Consider the following 19,674-nt stretch of genomic DNA (forward strand, 5'->3'; position numbering starts at 1 on the left):
TGACTGTGGCAGGGTGCCATGTCACCAGAGCTGCCGCGTCCTGCAGCCAACATCTGGAACGCATTTGTGACCAATAAAAAATGAATGCACAGGCTCTGCCAAAGCAGCCATCATTTTGGCATCCCGAGCCAAGGGGTCTTTGCAAGAAATGTCTTTCTGGAGAGGCTTTCATGTCTTGTAATAAAAACAGCGCTAGGCTGAGCCAACAGCCAGACTGGGTGAATAATGCGGTATTTGTGAACTCTTGGGAGATAATGAGATGGAATGAGAAGCGATGGTCCCCTGGCCTTGAAGGGTGGTGGTGTCTGTTATCAGAGCTCTTGTTTCGGTTTGCCTTCCCTCTCTCCCGCACCCTTGCAGCCCCAGAATAGATCTGCGACCTTTGCCTATATGGATGATCAGTACAGTGGCAAATGCAGAAGTACAGGGTCCCTTCATGATAGTCACAGCCACAACCCCCTTTTTTTCTTTTGCTGCTAGGTTGGGAACAAGATCCTTGTTAATGTCTTCTCCCACAACAACAGATGTCCCTAGGAGCCAATCTGCATGAAAGGGGAGAGTGTTAACTAGTGAAAAGAGTCTTCTCGGTGGCTGATCTCACCTCCTTTCACTCTGATTGGCTCCAGTCAGCAGGAAAAGGCAACGAAGCAGCTTAGAAGACTCTTCTCAATGGCTTTCCTTTCATAGTGATTGGCTCATACAAAGGAAACTTTCCCCCCTAAAAAGGAAGGGGTCTAAGATCCCCCGAGACCCCAGACGACTACACCCTTGGTCTTACTCAGGGAAAACCCATTGATGTCAATGGACATGACTAGTTTAGGTCACTTAATTTCAATGGGTCTATGCTGGGTAGAACTAGCATTGGATACAACCCTGGATTTTGGTGGTGTCACTCCACACTTTTTCTCTCACTTAATATCATCACTGCTCCACCCTCCTCTTCCTCTTCCTCCTCTTCCTCCTTTAAAGCCACCCAAATTGGTGTTCATCACCTAGGGATGGAGGGAAAATTCAGTCCAGATTTTTAATGCAAACCTATCTCATTTGCACTTCCCAAAATAATGCACCAAGAGAAATAATGCAGCTCTCCTTTCAAATTTGCAGTTCTCCAACCAAACAATGCATACACAGTTGTGTATATTTGGGGAAACTGTGCATAAGAATGCATGTATTGGAGAAAATAACACACAAAATGCATTCTGTTAGAAAGAACTGCTTGTAAGCATGCCTATAGCAGAGGAAACCATGTAAAAAAGGGGGGTAGCTTATGAGACATTTGCAGAATTTTCAGGAGGAGTATTTTTTTTTAACCACAGTGATGTCGAAATGTGGAGAGCTGAATTTAACAGTGGAAAAATGAGAGAAATCAAAATTGACAGATTTGACCACCCCTAAGCTGTACTGAATTCAATGGGACATATTTCTAAATATACCTGCATAGGACTGCACTGGTGTTGACTAAACTTCCGGCCCTAATTTTCATTAGGGGAAGGGCAGTAGCTCAGTGGTACTTGCATGCAGAAGGTCCCAGGCTCAGTCCCTGGCTGGGAGAGACCTCTGCCCGAAGCCCTGGAGAGCCGCTGCCAGTCAGTGCAGACAATACTAAGCAAGATGGTGCAATGGCCTGTCTAGGTATAAAGCAACTTCCTATGTTCAATCATTCATTTCATCCTATCCTTCCTTCTTCAGCAGGAGTTTTCTTCCGCTCCCAATGAGCCCACTCTCCTTTCTTGAGTTGATTGGGATCAGAAGGGAGACGATGGCCAGAAGATCCATAACTAAATTGTTGCCTTCTGCTTAGAAAGGCCTGAAAGTACAGCAGAGAATATGTTGTTGCTTAACAGAGAGACAGATGCAAGGCACATTTGTCTTGTATTTCTGGCACTAGGCAGAGTGTGAAATATTTGAGATTCAAATTGTTGGCTTCCTCACCATTTCTGTATTGGGAGTGGGGTGGGGGGGAGAGAGAGCGAAGCCAGATGTTGTGATAAATGCCACGCCTGGGGCTCATTAGTAATAAAATAAAATAGATGGAATGAGAAACTGTGACGAGCCAACTGAAGATCTGTGTTTGTACGTCGCAAAAGCATTGCCCTTGAAATCAGGGAGAGCAAGGGATTGTATAGCCCATCGCCTCGCCGCTCCGCGGCACAGGGATAGCGAACCTCAGAGCTAGGGGCCAAGTGTAGCCCTTCAGACCTCTCTGTCTGGCCCTTGGGACTCTCCACAGCCACACTGCTCATTGGCCCTGTTCCCCTCCTTGAGTGTATTTGCCTGGCTGCAATGCAGCCTTGAACTCTGATAATGTCTCTTGCTTGCTTGGATGGGGAGATAGAGGTGTGTGTGTGTGTGTGTGTGTGTGTGTGTGTGTGTGTGTGAAGCTAGTCTATTGTATAAAGGTAAAATGTACATGAACTGCTTCACCCACTTTTGCCTCTGGCACCACCCACCAATGGCACGTGGCCCTTGGAAGGTTACCTAGAAGGGAATGTGGCCCTTAGGCTGAAAAAGGTCCCCCACCCCTGTTCCATGAATCCCAGGACCCTCCCGTTAATCATGGTGCCTGACCTGGAGGACATTTCAGAAGATATCAATTGTCCATGTTTAGGCTCAGATTAAAGGTGTCAATGAACACATTCTCATTATTAGTGCGTGTGCATGTATACACTAGTGTAGTAGCAAATTCGAAGTGCAGGGTCATGATAGTCATAGCCACACCCCTTCATCTCTTTTTGCTGCTGGGTTAAGAATGAGATCCTTGTTAATGCCTTCTCCCACAACAACAGATGTCCCTAGGAGCCAATAAGCATATAAGGAGAGAGTGATAGCTACTCAGAAGAGTCCTCTCAGTAGCTAACTCACCTCCTTTCCCTCTGATTGGCTCCAAGCAGCAGGAAAGGACAAGGAAGCATGTTAGGAGACTCCTCTCAGTGGCTAACACACTCAGGGAGCCATTACCAAGAACAAAAACAGGCAGAGAAGGGAGGGAGGAATCAGCAGAGGGATGTATACATTGGTTTTCTGTCTATTGCCCACCACTGGTTCGGGTCACTTGTAACATGCATTGATGCTTTACTCCCAACAAATAGGTATTCTGATGGCTTGGAGGCTTTGGGCAGCGGGATCCCAGAAATTGCAGGGGCAAGTGGTGGAAACCTGGAGGGAACAGGAAGAGGAAGACTGAGGAAAATGTGCACACTATGAGCTATCATTGGAAGACTATCATTCTAGAAGACTAATGTACACTTTTGCACGCAATTTTTCTTAAGATAATGCATTTTGTCTGTTATTTTCACTAATATATTTGTTTTCAAGTACATTTTCCCCTAATATATGCATTATTGTAAACACTGTTTGGTTACTGAACTGCATTACAAAATTCAGCTAAGTGTGAATTTCAAAGGATGTTCTTTGTTCTCATACTGTTCTGGAAATGGCAAATTTGATAATTTGCCTTTCAATGTGAACTGGATTAAATCCCCCCCTCACACACACACACACAGTCGATCCCCTCCACAAAGGAAAAAAAGCTTACACATGATCAGAACAAGGTTCCTCCAAGTTGACCTGTTTATTGAGCTTTATCATGACTTGCATACATGGAGGATAGAGCAGCCATTCCCAACCTTTGGGTCCCCCAGATGTTGCTGGACGACAACTCCCATCAGCCCCAGCCAGCATGGCCAATTGTCAGGGATGATGGGAGTTGTAGTCCCTCAACATCAGGGGACCCAAGGTTGAAGCACACTGGTCTAGAGCAGGATGGAGAGCCTGTGGCCTTCCAGTCCAACCATCGATGGACTACAACTCCCATCAGTCCCAGTCAGCATGGCCAATGGTCAGGAATTATGGAATTGTAATCCAGCAACATCTGGGGACCCAAAAGCTGGGAAAGGCTGGGTTAGAGTATTCTTGGTCTATACGGAACATTCATTCTGATTTGTTTGCAGGGAGGTTATACGACAATAAGCCTTCATCCCCATTTGCTTGTGGGTGTTTATACATCTTCCCATTAATCATCCATTCATTCCATGCATTTCCCCATCCCTTTTTGACTGGAAAAAGGCTGTTTCTTTTTTTAAAAGTAGATTTCTTGCCTTAATCCACTTGAACTGCAAAAAGCTAAATGTCCTGGCATGCACTTGAATCCCTTCTATGAAATATTAACAGTCTGGAGGTGCCCTGACTGGTAGGGGCTCTCCAGGGTTTTCCGAAGAGGCATTTCTCATTGCCTTCCATCTGATCCCCCCTTTTGTTATGGAGACCCCACCGTATGCAATGCATGTGCTCTGCCACTGAATTTTTCCCTTTGGGACATTTTGCAGATCTGGACCTTCGAGTGGGTGAAAAACACTTCTCTCTCTTCTTTTTTTTTTTGAGTGAAATTAACTCAGCCCATGCTCAGAGGCATGCAAGCCCGGGGTGCCCATTTTAAAAAATGAAACAACTCTTTTTCTTGAGACTGTTTTCTTTTACTTTGTATCTAGATGCAGAAAAAAAACATTGTATTTTTCAATATACTTTTGTCGGTTCTCCACACGCCGCCCCAAAATAAATAATAATAAATAATAAGTAATAAAATTTTAAAAACCTGAGGGGGGTGGAATAGCAAGCCTATCTTTCCCACTGCCTAGTAGCTGAGAGGCCCAGATCTGTACCGAAACTCAGACTACAAAGGGTTAGGAAGCACAAGAAGGGTGGGGAAAGGTTTAAGAGAAAACCCCTCCACCCACCCCTCCCCAAAACTCGATTTGGCCTCCTTGGCTCAGTTTAGTATGCAAAGTGACACAGCAGCCCAGATTTCCCACCCTGCCCTGCTGAGAGCAATGATGGGGGTACCTAACCAAGGTACCTGGGAAAGGTTGTGTGAACAGGTGTGAGGCCCGAAGCAGGAAGGGGCCTCCAGGACCTGGGCAAGCTGTGCCAAGCTCTCGCTTTCGCTCTCACGCATACTCTCTGTGATCTGCAACTGCCACACCAACACAGAACAAAAATGAAAAAGGCCCTCTGGTATTAACTCTTCCCAAGCCTGAATAATAATTAAAAAAAACCCTCCTTGCCAATTGCTGAAAGATGAGTTAAATTGCTCCTTTGCTAGCAGTTAGAAAAATGACAAAAAAGGAAAATCTATGAACTTCTTTCTTCATCCTTTTCTCTTTTTTTGCTAGCAGTAAGAACCTTTTGTCCAAAATGGATTTCGTTAGTGCTAAAATAGTGACTTTAGTGTCCAGTGATACATCTTTGCATTTGAAGTTTTTTAGTTCTCTCATAACTGCCCTCCCCATTCCTAGCCTTCTTCTGTGATCTTGACTATTGTCTCCATTTTGGTTAATGACTGTGCCAAGTTATTGATAATCCTTGACAAAGTCAGTTATGTTACTATTATATATTTCATCCCATTCATTGCAATGTAAAGAAAACAATGCAAATGCGCGTGAGCGGGGAGGGACACAATCTATTATGTATCTTTTGCAGATTGAAAACAACACAGCAACAGCAACAGTGAATGCTGACCGTATTTGCTGGATTGATTTCCGTTCCAGACATGGGACAAATAAACAAACAATGGCAATTTCTGCTCCTGTTTCCATTTCTGTCAGAACTTTCTGACATACCTAGTTTGCAGAAGTACAATTTTTTAAAGGGGAAAAAACCGTAAGGGGGAGGTGAGCCTCCCCCCCCAAGCCAGCGCAATGATGACCGAGTTAGATTAGCAGCCACAGAATGCTAAATGGAATGGAAAACAGGGTGCAAGGAGGAATAGAATGGAGTATCCTGGAGAAGGACATGACTGACTGATTAGAACAGTGAACAGGAGTGCTCCACTCGCAACCTTTTCTTACTGGTCTTGCTGGTTTTATTTGTTACATTTTGTCCCAACCTCCCTCCCGAAGAGGTCAGGGCAGCAAACAGTTCTATCCTTACACAGCAACCCTATGAGGTAGGTTGGACTAAAAAATAGTGACTGGCCTGAGATCACCTGCTGATCTTGAGCCTGGGTCTCCTCAGCCTCACCTCAATGTTCTGTCTCCGACACCACGCAACCGTTCTCTCAGCAGAGGAAACTGTCCTAAGGGCATTGCATTTCCTGAGCTAACAATTCTAACAACTCCAGTGGAATTTATGTGGCAACCACCTTCCTCTGGATGAGGGCCAGTTTTCTGTAAATGTAACTTTCTGCCAATCGAAGGGCATGATCATTCAACCAAAGTCATACACTGCACAAATTAACCTGCTGGCTACTGATCTGCTGAAACTGCAGTTCTGGGTGACTGTGGCCACTTAACATACTCTCCAGCAATTAAGGAAGACATGGTCACACTTGTAACACCCCTGTTCTCCTCCCAAGGATTACTGTCCAACACTGCGCCCCCCTCGTACTTACTGCTGAAGATTCTTCTCCACCTTCCATCACCTGTATTCATTGACTCGACTTTGGAAACGAAGGCAATCTTTGCTGTTCTGGTGAAAGATGAGCAGGACCTGCAATAAAATGCTACAGTGCAGAAGGTTGCTTGTTCAGGATTCCAGCTACTCCACTACTCCTCACTAACGATGGAGAAGAAATTTGACTCAGTTGACACGTAAAGGTGAATCCACCTAATCTGCACTTTATGAAACAATATGCGGACTGAAACACAGCCATCCTTCAAAACCCGCATTTCTCCAGATTTTGCAATCTGCAGTTCTTCAGGCAAGTAATGTGTACAAAAAATGCATATACTTGGATCAGGTGTGCATAAAGATGCATATTTTAGTGAAAACAACATACAAATAAGGTGTGCAGTCACCCAGGGTCTCAGGAGGTCTTAGACCCCTTATTTTTTGGGGGGAGCTGGGTCCCAGCAAGGACCCTATGTCTCCAGCATCCTATGAGCCAATCAGCATGAAATGGGAGTGTGTTAGCCACTGAGAAGAATCTTCTAACACGCTTCCTTCACCTTTCCTGCTGCTTGGAGCCAATCAGAGTGAAAGGAGGTGAGTCAGCCACTGAGAAGACTCTTCTCGGTAGCTAACACGTTCCCCTTTCATGCTGATTGGCTCTCGGGGTGTCAGTAGCTGTGGGAGAACCATTCTGAACCCAGCAGCAAAAAAAAAAGGGGGGGAGGGGGCATGGTTATGACTAACATGGAGGGACCCCGCACTTCTGAATTTGCCACAAAATGCATTACAGTAAGGAAAATTTATTTGCAATGATGTGCTATACTAGGCAAAACTCCATACACAAATGGGCACATTAGGAGAAAGTCACACTAAAATGCCTACGAGGACATTTTAAAAAAAATCACAAACTGATACGGAAATATGGAGAAACATGAACTTAAGACTGGAAGAATGAGAAAAAATGAAATTGACATGCCCACCCATCCTAACCGTCTGCTGGAGTATGAGCCTTGGCAACTCCTGGCCCTGGCATGGGCAATCTCAACAAGCAAGAGCAGCAAAGGCAAAAGTGACAGCTCGGTTCACTTTTCCAGAGCAACCTTTGGGGTAAGCTTAAAGAGGAACTTGTAAGGCAACAGCGTGTCAATTTCACTTTCCCCAAGTTGGTTGAGCCAGCGGCTGTCTAACACTCCTGCTTGGGTCTGAACATGGCATATTCTGCATTCAAAACACAATCTGCTGCTGAGTTATGACTCCTCACAGTTCCACCCTTAGAGGGCTATAACTAACAGCTGTTCAGAACGCCCTGTTTCCCCTCCTGGGCCCACTGGGTGGATGGGAAAAGGAATGTTGCTGGTCCCCAGGTGTTGTGGGACCCCAACTCACATCAGCCCTAGCCAGGAAAAGCCAGTGATCAGGGATGATGGGAGTTGTGGTCCAACCACATCTGGAGGGCCATGGGTTCCTCATTCCTGGTGTATTGTGTCAAATCACCTGGTGCCTTCCAGATATTTTGGACCACAACTCCCATCAGCCTCAGTCAGCATGGGAAAAGCTGGCCTACGACATTGTGCTTGAAGCAGAGACTGGCTAGATTGCTCCTTTGACCCTTCTGAGCTTTATGCTTCTACAAAATTGAAAAGAAATTGTAGGGAGCAGTGGTGTAGTCATCCAGGGTCTCAGGGGGTCTTAGACCCTTTACTTTTTGGGGAGCAGGGTCCCTATGTCTCCAGCATCCTATGAGCCAATCAACACAAATGGCCACTGAGAAGAGTCTTCTAACATGCTTCCTTGTCCTTTCCTGCTCATTGGAGCCAGTCAGCATGAAAGGAGGTGAGTCAGCCACTGAGAAGACTCTTTTCAGTAGTTAACACTCTCCCCTTTCATGCTGATTGGCTCCTAGGGACGTCTGTTGTTGCGGGAGAAGGCATCAACAAGGCTTTCATTCTCAACCCAGCAGCAAAAAAAAAAGGAGGGGCATGACTATGACTATCATGAAGGGACCCTGAACTTCTGAATTTGCCACTACAGTATTGATAGGGAGAGGGAGCCAGCTCATTGGCTCAGAGGTGGCCCACAGCTCAGTGGCTGAGCCACATGATTTGTATGCAGAAGGTCTCAAGTTCCGTCACTGGCACCTCCCATTAAAGGACTTCAAGCAGCCAGTGCTGGAAGAGCTTTCCTTTTGTATTATTTTATTATTATTTATTGCACGTATATCCCACCTTTTCTCCAAGGAGCTCAAGGTGGCTGAGTCAGGCCGTTGGTCCATCTAGCTCAATATTGTCTACACTGACTGGCAGCAGCTCTTCAAGGTTGCAGAGAAGGAGTCTTTCCCTAGCCCTTCCTGGAGATGCTGGGGATTAAACCTGGAACCTTCAGCATGCAAAGCAGATGCTCTATCCGCTGAGCTACGGCCATTCCCCATGTTGTTGGACTCCAGCTCCCACCAGCACCATCGAGCACGGCCAGTGGTCAGGGATGATGGGAGTTGTAGTGCAAGAAGAGCTGGAGGGCCACGACTTCCTATCTCTCCATGATCGCTATTGGCCCTTAGATTCTGGCAGATCCACCCCATCCAACAAGGAATAACTAATCGACTCCTTAAATGTTTACAGCCCCCTTTCTCCTCTTCTGGTTTCTTTCTGAATTTCTGCATTTCTTCTTCTCTTTAATTAACATCAGTCATGCCCCAACACATCACCTTGGCTGAGCGGGAGCGTTTGCCGTGCCAGATTTTCACATTCCTGAAATGCGCAGCCCGCCAGCACTGCAGAGATGCAGCTTCGAGGCAGAGGCACCGCAGAAACTGGGCAGCTCTCCTGGAACCCGAGAGACTTCCAGGAAACTGTTGTGAAACGGGGGGGAAAAGCTCTGCTCTGGCTTCTCTTTGCAGCTCTGCAAACTGCCTGGACTGCAGAAATGCCCAGTGGTTTTTTTTAATTTTATTTTAAGTGTTTACCCTCAGATTCGATAGCTGGCATAGAGTCCCATGCAGCATTTTGTAACCAAGGGCTTGTTTTAATTGGATGGGTGGCGGGGGAGAGAAGGGGAGACCACAGGATCAAACTAGACCGCTAAATACATCTTTAAAGTGCAGCTTTTTTTTTTTAAAAAAAAGGTAAATAACATCAGTTCAGGATGGGGGGGAATTTGGTTCGGTTCAAATTTTAATGCGAAACTAGCTAATTCATATTTTTCAAAACAATATGCAAATTGAAACACAGCCATCCTTTCACATTTGCCCCTCTCTGAATTTTGCAATGCAGTTGTCCAGCCAAATAATGAGTATCCAAAAATGTGTACATTTGGAAAAGAGTGCATAAAGAGGCACATGTTAGTGAAAATGACATAAAATGCACTGTATTAGGGAGCATTGGTCCCAGGCTATGGTCTGAAGGCACATGAGACCAGCTCCCTGCTGAAGCTAAGCAGGGTTAGGTCTGGCCAGTGCCTGGATGGGAGATCGCCTGGGAACCATATGTAAGCCACCTTAGGTTTCTATCATGAAAAGAAAGGTGAGGTATAAATGTAATAAATGAATAAATAATAAATAAATTAAAATTGCTTGCAAAAATGTGAATATCAGATCAGGTTCATGCATGTAACTGAGAAGATATCTTTCCGCAATAGTTAGTCAATGATTTCTGATTTAAATTTTTTACATGATGTGTGTGTGTGTGTGTGTGTGTATATTATTGTTGTAAACCAATTATTTTGTTTAATGAATAATGGTATATAAAAATTTATTTATTTATAAATCAATAAAACTGCATACACAAATGTGTATATTAGAAGAAGAAGGCACTAAAATGCTGAAGGATTTTTATGAGGGCTTCTGCACACGTTACTTAGCTGGAGAACCGCACTGCAAAACAAAAGGGTGAATTTCAAAGGATTAAGATTTGGTTTGCACATTGCTTCAGAAAGTGTGAATTAGAGATGTTTGCCTTTAAATGCAAACTAATGCACATTTCTCCCCTATCCCCTACTGGAGACATGGGCCCTCTCTCTCACCCACCTGTTCTTCCTTTGTTCCACTTGCCCAAGTTATCAACCACAGGCAACATCGAGGCAAGCAAGGATTTTGAAACCAGCCAATCAGAAGTGTAGTGGTAAATTCAGAAGTGCAGAGTCCCTTCAACATAGTCATGCCCCTCCCCCTTTTTTGCTGATCGAGATCCTTATTAATGCCTTCTCCCACAACAACAGACGTCCATAGGAGCCAATCAGCACGAAAGGGGAGAGTGTTAGCTACTGAAAAGAGTCTTCTCAGTGGCTGAACTCACCTCCTTTTGTTCTGATTGGCTCCAATCAGCAGGAAAGGACAAGGAAGACTCTTCTTAGTGGCCAACAGACTCCCCTTTCGTGCTGATTGTCTTGTAGAGTGCTGGAGAGATAGGGATCCTGCTGGGACCCTGCTCCCAAAAAAGTAAAGGGTATAAGACCCACCGAGATCCCATACTACTACATCCCTGCAGCTAATGCAGGTCGGAGACCAGCCATTCCAACTGACCACCCAGGGGAAGGCAACCTTGTTAGACGGGGAACCAGTGGCCCTTCAGATATTCTTGGACCACAGTTCCCATCATCATTGGCAATGCTGGCTGGGGCTGATGAGAGCTGGAGTCCACAAACACCCAGAGGGATCTAGATTCCCCATTGCTAGTTTATAAAGAGAGATCTGCCATCGCCAGAATTAACCACCCTGTCACATTTCCTAGTGCCTTCCTTAGAATGAAATGGGCCCATCTGGGAGAGCAGCAGGGCTGGAAAAACTACTGAAGACGAGGGGTAAGTAAAGCCTTTCAGTTTGACAGCAAAAAATAATAATAGTAAAAATCACCTCAGGCTGGAGTCTTGGCAAATAAACGATGTGCTCAGGTGCAGATTGAAAAAAGACAAAAAGTCAGCTCCACCTGAGAGACGTGATGGGATCACACAGCTGCAACATGGTGGTGACCCACAAATGTCTCCTTGTGGCCATCCTCGAGGAACCGCACACAGACACTTTTTTTTTTTGAGAAGGGGTTCCCTCCCCCAAAGTTCAGGTCTTGCCTAATGAATGCACACCTGTTTGTGCAACAAGCAACTTAGTCCACATGGCTGCCTTGGAAGGCTTTCCTTGAAGGGGGATTGCGTCAGCCAGCCACTCACCCCGAGCACTTGAAATGCAGTTTTCTAGTCGGGAAAATGTCCTGGAAAGTGCACTCGTTGCTGTGGCAAGGGGTGGGTGGGTTGCTGGATGTGGTTGTATGAGAGAGAGATGCACTTGCTGGATATTTCTGCACAATAGACAAGGCCAATCCAGTGGCATTGGGGGAGGGCCAGAAGGACTATTTTGACTTGGTCCGCAAGCTCAAAAGGGCCTCAAATTTAGACACTTGTCATAGATAGATAATTTATTGTTTTTAGCCAGTGGGCATTACAATGTAAGTATCAATACAAAACATCTGGTAAAACTTACAAGTAAAACATTTATGGGCCATTAGGAATCTATCCCATGATGCATAGATAAAACCCTGAGTTTTCAAAAACTAATTAAAATAATTGTAGAAATGTTGATATTTATTTCATTTTTTCATATATTTAGATTAAAATGTGCTCAGGTGAATCTCCCTTAGTTGGTAGGAGTCGTGTGTTTTAGCAGCGCCATTCTTATCTTCGCTGCAGCTAATGCAAACAGGGCTACCCTGTAGGTGATGAATTTGTCTTTGTCTGCCAGTAGCCATCTAAGTTCATCTGACTGGCCTTCTAATAAAGACTGAAAGGGAAAGATGAACTTCAGCCTCGGTGAGTCGTATAGAACGCAGTGTAATATATAGTGCTCCATGCCTTCTATTTGACCTGACCCACATATGCACAGTCGATCTTCTAGTGGTTTTTTTGAATATCTGCCAACCAGATATTCAGTGGGCATCAATTGGAATCTGAGTCGGGTAAAGGCACTTCTTATGGGGAAAAGGTTCTCGGCCTTTTGGCTAAGATCAAGCGTAGACACTTGTTAACTTTTTGGCATTCTGTAAGTTTCACAACTTGTTTTTAAGCACAACAGGAGCTATTGGAGGCCGCTGATTCATAGGGCCGCCACAAGTCGTCGTCGACTTGAAGCCACATCACATACACACATAAATGTTGGAAGCTGGAGGACAGACAAAAGGAAGCACGCCTTCTCCCGGCGAATGCAAGGAAATGGTGGGATTCACTCCCACAAGACACAGTGACGGCCACCAACTTGGATGGCTTTAGAAGAGGATTAGACAAGTTCATGGAGGAGAAGGCTTTATCAATGGCTACTAGCCACCATGGCTATGCTCTGCCTCCTTTGTAGGAGGGCGGCATGCCTCTGAATGCTAGTGCTGGGAATCACAAATGGGGACAGCAATGCTATTGCACTCAGGTCCCTCTTGACTCTTGCGGGCTTCCTATAGGGATCTGGTTGACCACTGTGACCACAGCAGGCTGGACTACAGGGGCCACTGGCTCATCCAGCATTGCTCTTCTTACGGCCTATGTTCTTAAATGCACACTAAAAGTGATGCATTTTCTTGAGGATTCAAAAAAAAATATCACAATCGGCTGGGAGAACTGTCTTTAAGACTGAAAAAGTGAAAACATGAAATGGGAGTCACTGATCCCTACAGGGCCCAGAGCCAGTTTTACCACCTCGCTGGAGGAAGCAGATCAAAACAGAGGCGGCCCTGGAAGACAGCGCACACGCTTACAGCTGCTTCGATTCCTTCCTTCCCGCTTCTTTGCGCGGCAGAAGGGCGCATGAAAAACACGTCCGCCATTTGCTCCACTAGAGACGGGATGCTGTCGAAAGACAGCTTCAAGGGGAAGCCGCTGGCATCTTCACAGTGTCTTGTGCACCAGAGCTCTGCCTGAGCAGTGACCTCTGGCTCACCTGGGCCTTTGCAGATGCAGCCAGCCCTTGGCATCATCTCCTCCAGGAATCAAAAGTTATTCTGCAGCTACTTCCTTGTGGCATGGCCTGCCCCCCATCCCCCAGCATCCCGGATGAGATTTTCTCATAAAGCAGGACCCAGGAGGCACCAGAAAAAGTTTTTTAAAAAAAGAAGTATGTTTCCTGAATATAGATGGAAAACAGCTGTACAGAGGGGGGGGGAATGGTTTTGCCAAGGCAGAAACAGTGGAAAATACAGATCAAGTCTGGGTTGCGCAATTCCTCTGTGTTGGCCTCTGGCTGAGGGGGTGGAAGGGGGAGCAATTGTCTCTGGGCATCAGCCACTGCCAGTCAAACAAAACAACTGGATGCCGCATGGAGCCTCTGGGGGCCACAAAAGTCTCACGGAAAGGCTCCCTAATTTCTGAAAGAAGAGGCAATGATGGGGGCAAGAAGCCTGCGTACCTGGAGAAAAGCATTCCTGTCCCAACGTCAACTCAAAAGGTCAAAAATGAGTTCGGTCTTCTTACCATACTTGTACGGTTCTTACAAATCATTTTAACACACGCAGAGCCTTTGGTAGCCTCCCAAAGCAGCTTACCATTAAAAAGCTCAACACAGTTTAAAACAGCCAAGGATTTTTTAAAACAATGCCCCCCCAAAAGGGAGCAGGTAATGCAGAACCATCGCCAGCAAGATTTAAAATGCACTATAACAAGGGGTTCCCAAACGGTGGTCTGTGAACTAATTTTTAGCTTTTTAATATGTTCTTAAACCTTTTAAAAAAATGTTTTTAATCTTAGACGATGTTTTGAAAGCTTTTTTTAAGAAACTTTTTAACGGTGTTTTGGGTTAAAGTTGTTAGTGCTTTTGTTTGCTGCCCTAGGCCCCTGCCGGGAGGAACGGCAAGATAGAAATCAAATAATAAATAAATTAACAAACAAACTACATTCAGGTGGTCCGCAGCATGTTTGCAGATCTGTGGTTGGAGACGGCACGTCTGTTTCCATTCAGTATTTATATTGCTTTTTCCTTGTATTCTTATTGCTTCTTTGACAGAGCTCACCAAGCTACAATTCCCAGAGTGGTTTAACACTCAGCCCCTCTTGCCAGGGGACTCTGGGAATTGCAGTGCTGTGAGGAGAATAGGGGTCTCCTAACAACTCTCAGCACCCTCCACAAACTATACTTCCCAGGATTCTTGGGGGGGGGGGAAGCCACGACTGTTTGTGGAATAATAATGGAATAAATGTAAGGTGTGAATGTGGTGGCTGGCCATTGGACACTCCTAGACTGGAAGGGCTAGAAAAGGCTTCCTGTTTGGGTGGCTCTTCACCGGAGCAACAACAGCCTTCCTGGATGCATCGGATGTGTCCCTCACCTCTGCCCCAGTGGCACAACCCCTGGCTCCTTTCTGACGGTCATTAAGCCCTGGCACTAAACAACCACCTGTGCATTTGGCATTCCTTTAGCCAAATTCCAGATCATCTGCATTGGGATGCTCTCCACCCCACCCTGAGGCACAAATACAGGGCTCCAGTTACTCTCCTTGTCCCCCCCCCCGTGACAAATATCGCAGTGGAGGGTTGAGAAGACTCCTTCTGTGGCCACAATCCCCAAAGAGGAACCAGTTCCAAAGACATTGTGACACAGCGAGCCAACCATGACCTCATGCGCCGGGAACTAGAGGGCGGGGGAAAGAGGCTGGAGAGCGAGCCTGAAGAGGATTGTAAAATGTAGATTGTAAAAAGATGTGAGAAGAAGTCATAGGACATTGCTCAACAGGAAAGGAAAAATACCAGCAAGGCCAGGCAGAGGAGCCTTGGAGGGGGCAGAGGGAGAGATTTATCTGATATGGGGTGGGGGTGGAGGGTCCATCAAAGGAGTGGGGGGGCACACAGGCTAGACAAATTGAAGCTGAACAGGACTGGAAAGAAACCAAGCCCTGGTGTGCTATAGATCACGAGAGAGAGAGAGAGAGAGAGAGAGAGAGAGGGCTGTAATGAAATGGGGTGGTTAATAAATACAGTCTCTTTAAAACAAAGCTGACATTCCAATGCCAAGTGACAACCAGCAGTTTAACACTTGGTAAAATGCTTACACAGTCAAAAGACACAGCAAAAAGGGAAAAAAAGAAGGGAGTAGAGGGGTATGGAAAAGAGCATTCTGTAAAAGAAAGCCACATTATAACATCTAGAAATCTTTCAGTGTTTCATGGGCTTTGAGGCTGGAGCCACCCACCAGGATGCAAGTAGCGTTTTAGGGAGCACCAGAAGCTAAAATGATGAACCTGAGGTTATCATACTTTGGATATTTAATGAGAAGACATCATTCACTAGAAAAGATAATAATGCTGGGAAAAACAGAGGGGAGTAGAAAAAGAGGAAGACCAAACAAGAGATGGATTGACTCCATCAAGGAAGCCACAGACCTGAACTTACAAGATCAAAACAGGGTGGTTCTTAACAGATGCTATTGGAGGTCACTGATTCATAGGGTCGCCCTAAGTCGCAATTGACTTGAAGGCACATAACAACAGACTAGGGATGGAAGGATGTGTCAGTTTTGGGTATCTCCATTTCTCCTTTTTCTAGTTTTAAATTCAGTTCTTCACATTTCCGCAGCAATCTGTGATTTTTTTTAAACCTTTATGAAAATTCCTCAGCATTTTAGCATGCATTTCTCCTAATAAACACATTTTTGTAGACAGTTTTGACTAATATACACACCTTTGCAAGCAATTTCTTCTAATGCAATGTATTTGTGTATGTCATTTGCATGAATTTATTTTTAATCTACACTTTCTCCTAATATATATACATCTTTGTACAACATTTTTATTGTGGTCAACTATTAATGAATGTACAAGTGTATAGCTACGTGGTCACAAAATCAAAAGAGCAAAGGTGAAGCTTAAGAGCTAACAGTCATTGAACGTCTAAAAGTTATTACTAAGTTCAGAAATATTGCTACCTGTTTGGTAATGAATATATTGGACCCTTCAAGGAAGATACTCAGAAGAGTCGCAAAGGATAGACAGGAGAACTGCCTCCTAAGGGGGTACACCTTAGTAAACACTGTTTGCCTGGAAAACTGCATTGCAAAATTTGAGCACGTGTGAATTTGGAAGGACGGCTGTGTTTCAATTCTCATATTGTTCTGTGAATTTCTGATAGCTTTGGCTTTAAATGCAAACTGAGTTGAATTACCCCTCCATCCCAACTCCAGATTGTCAGTATTTTGTAGTAGACATTCAGGTACTTACCGAGAAATTTAGGTTTGTCAAATGTGGACACCAGTTCATCCTTTGAGCGCATACTGTACATTAAAAATGGATTAAAGCACACTCTGCGTCATCCTGGTGCAAAAAATCCACTTGAAAAGTAAGAAACAGACTTCAGGAAAGTGACGAGAAAATGCATTGAAAGGCATGAAATGAACGAATGATTAACAGGAAGGCAAACACCCAGCAAGTAAATCAAGAGGAATGCAAGATGAATACTCATTGTCTTATAACCTCCCCTCAAACAAATCCAAAGGAATGCTCAATAAAGACTGGATATAATCTTACCTCCGCTGGTGGAGGTCAGATTTAAACCTCCCCAAGAAAGAAAGGATCCAGTGCAGCTTAGGGAATCTACACATTAATGCTCCTATTTATATGAAACAGATCCCTTTGTGAAACAAGTCTTTTTGATTTTGATAAGAATTTGAACTTTGTACAGTAGGTTAGTTTTTACCTCCCAGGCATGGGGAACGTGCGGCTCTCCAGATGTGGTCGGACTACAGCTCCCATCTTCCCTAACAATTGGCCATGCTGACTGGGGCTCATGGAAGATGGGAGTCCAATAACATCTGGAGGGCCACGCATTGCCCACCGCTGCTATACTCCATCTGAGCAAGCACGATCAGAGTTCAAGGACACAGTCCAACCAGCGAAAAAACCTTTGGAGATGCAAAACAGGGCCAGCGACTGGTAGGGATGGAATGACCTGTCAGTTTTGGTTCTCCCGGTTCCTCATTTTACCAAGCTTAAATTCAGCTCTCCACATGACTGCAGCAATCTGTGACTGAAAAAAAATGGACTTCAAGTCGATCCTGACTTATGGCGACCCTATGAATAGGGTTTTCATGGTAAGCGGTATTCAGAGATGGTTCACCATTGCCTTCCTCTGAGGCTGAGAGGCAGTGACTGGCCCAAGGTCACCTAGTGAGCTGCATGGCTGTGTGGGGATTTGATGATGATGATGATGATGATAATAATAATAATAATAATAATAATAATAAATTTAATTTATGTGTCGCCTATCTGGCCAGTGGCCACTCTAGGCGACGTACATACAATAAATATAGCAAAATACAATACAAAAATACAGTGTAATAGTATAAATTATAAAACAAACAATACATAATAGGAGGCATGTAAACAAAAAATATTAAGCCTCCCCAGAAATCCCAAAAGCCTGTTGAAAGAGCCAGGACTTTAAGGCCTTGCGGAACATATTCAGGGAAGAGATGTGCCGAAGATCTTGTGGGAGGGAGTTCCAGAGGGTGGGGGCCACCACTGAAAAGGCCCTCTCTCTAGTACCCGCCAATCTAGCTGCTTTGGTTGGCGGGACTGAGAGAAGGCCTTGTGTGGCCGATCTTGTTAGGCGGCATGATTGGTGGCGTTGTAGGCGCTCCTTTAGATAAACTGGGCCGAGACCGTATAGGGATTTAAAGGTTAATACCAACACCTTGAATTGGGCCCGGAAAACAGCCCAGAGTCCAACACCTTAATATTTTTGCAAGCAGTTCCTCCTGATAGAATGCATTTATGCTATTTTCACAAATATATTCCGTTTTACACACCCTTTCCTCTAACACATGGCTTTTTGTACGGGTTGGTTGGTCAAGGAACTGCGCTGCAAAATCCGAGTATGCACCGATTTCAACGGATGGCTGTTTCGGTTCTTGTATTGTTTCGGAAAGTGAGAATTTAAAATGTGAACTGAATTGAAATTCTCCCCCCTCCCCCCCAGTGAGGGATGTGGTCTGGGGAGAGTTCCAAGGGCTTCATTCAGCCCCCAGGCCTGAGATCACACCCGTTGTATGGGACTGACAGGGTTTGTTTAGACCACACAACAAACTGCAACACATGCGTGCATGCAGACAGTTCCAGCAAGAGAGAAAGGGTCCGTTGCTTCAGCCAAACAGCTGCATTCTCCCTTTCCAATAGCTCTTCACCTACCCCTCCTTCCCCACTGTCCTTCTCTTTAACCTTGTGGGGTGAAGCACATCTCCAAGGACAGATAAAGTTGATTTTCTAACCAGCACTGCTGAGTTTGCAACCTGCCACGATGGGGAGGGGGAGGGAAGCAGACTAAATCCAAAGCTCCACCAGTCAGTCACTTTAATATATAGGCAGCCTTGCCGGTGCTTTGGGGAGGTGGTCTTTGGAGGGGGGGTGTTGGGAAAGGGAAGCAGATGAATTTAAAGAGGTAGGGTTGCATGGCATAATGTCAAGGCCTGGTAGCAAAGGAAATGAACAGAGGGGAGAGTTACATCGAGCCAGCATTACGACACCGGAAACCATCTCTAAACGTTAGGCTTGGATCTTATGCCCTTGTAGGGAATACTGTATACGACAGGCGCAGTTCTGGTTTGCAAAAGCACAAATCCAGTGGAGATCCTTGCCTGGGGAAAAATGTTACCCTGGAAAAAGTGGGATGGGGTGCGGTTAAAAAGCTCAGCAACGCCATCAGGAGGAGGACTTCAGGGCAGATGGCCAGCGCCCCACTCTGCAGAAAAGCAGCAAGGCTGGCTGCCCACATTTTGAGGGGATGGGAAATTAGGTCATGCGCACACCATACATTTGAAGCACATCCCCTTCCAAAAGAACGGGAGTTGACCCCTCATGGAGCTGCAGTTCTTGCCACCCTCAACAAGCGACAGCTCCCAAGATTCTTTAGGGATGTGCGTGGATGGGATGTGCTTTAAATGTATGGTTCGTACACAGCCCTATACACATTGCCATCAAAGCCACTGTCAAGGGCTGCAGAGCGAAGCAACTCGGCCCTCCCAAGCACTTGGGTGGCAGGGAAATTTATTCATTTGGAGTATTTCTACCCCCCTACTAATAAACGGTCTTCTCCAGGGAGCTGTCTATATCTTTTAAATACACAGAAATAGACAAAAGAGTTACCAGGGAAAGGGGGCAAAGGGGTATATAATTGCCCTGATGGTCCAACTGCCGTTTTGCAGCTGAATTGTCCTGCCTAGAAAAAGATGCTGAACGGCCATAGCTCAGTGGTAGAGCATCTGCCTTGCACGTGTTAAGGTCCTAGATTTGATCCCCGGCATCTCCAGGTAGGGCTGGCAGAGAAGCCCCATCTGAAACCCTG

General features: G+C 45.4%; 1 protein-coding gene across 3 annotated transcripts in view; it reads right to left on the reverse strand.

Moving 5' to 3' along the window:
* The window catches only part of HIC2 (HIC ZBTB transcriptional repressor 2), a 154,601-nt gene that overhangs the window by 6,629 nt on the left and 128,298 nt on the right, over positions 1-19,674 (reverse strand). For 2 of the 3 annotated variants that reach the window (XR_009759618.1, XR_009759620.1), the window contains 2 exons: positions 6,386-6,483; positions 3,037-3,156 (listed from right to left, as the gene is read on the reverse strand). The gene's annotated coding sequence lies outside the window, so the exon portion shown is untranslated. The remainder of the gene's footprint in view (positions 1-3,036; positions 3,157-6,385; positions 6,484-19,674) is intronic. The other variant, XR_009759619.1, reaches the window with a different exon arrangement.

The sequence above is a fragment of the Rhineura floridana genome, chromosome 19 (assembly GCF_030035675.1).
Source record: "Rhineura floridana isolate rRhiFlo1 chromosome 19, rRhiFlo1.hap2, whole genome shotgun sequence".
In the NCBI taxonomy this organism is placed as follows: Eukaryota; Metazoa; Chordata; class Lepidosauria; order Squamata; family Rhineuridae; genus Rhineura; species Rhineura floridana.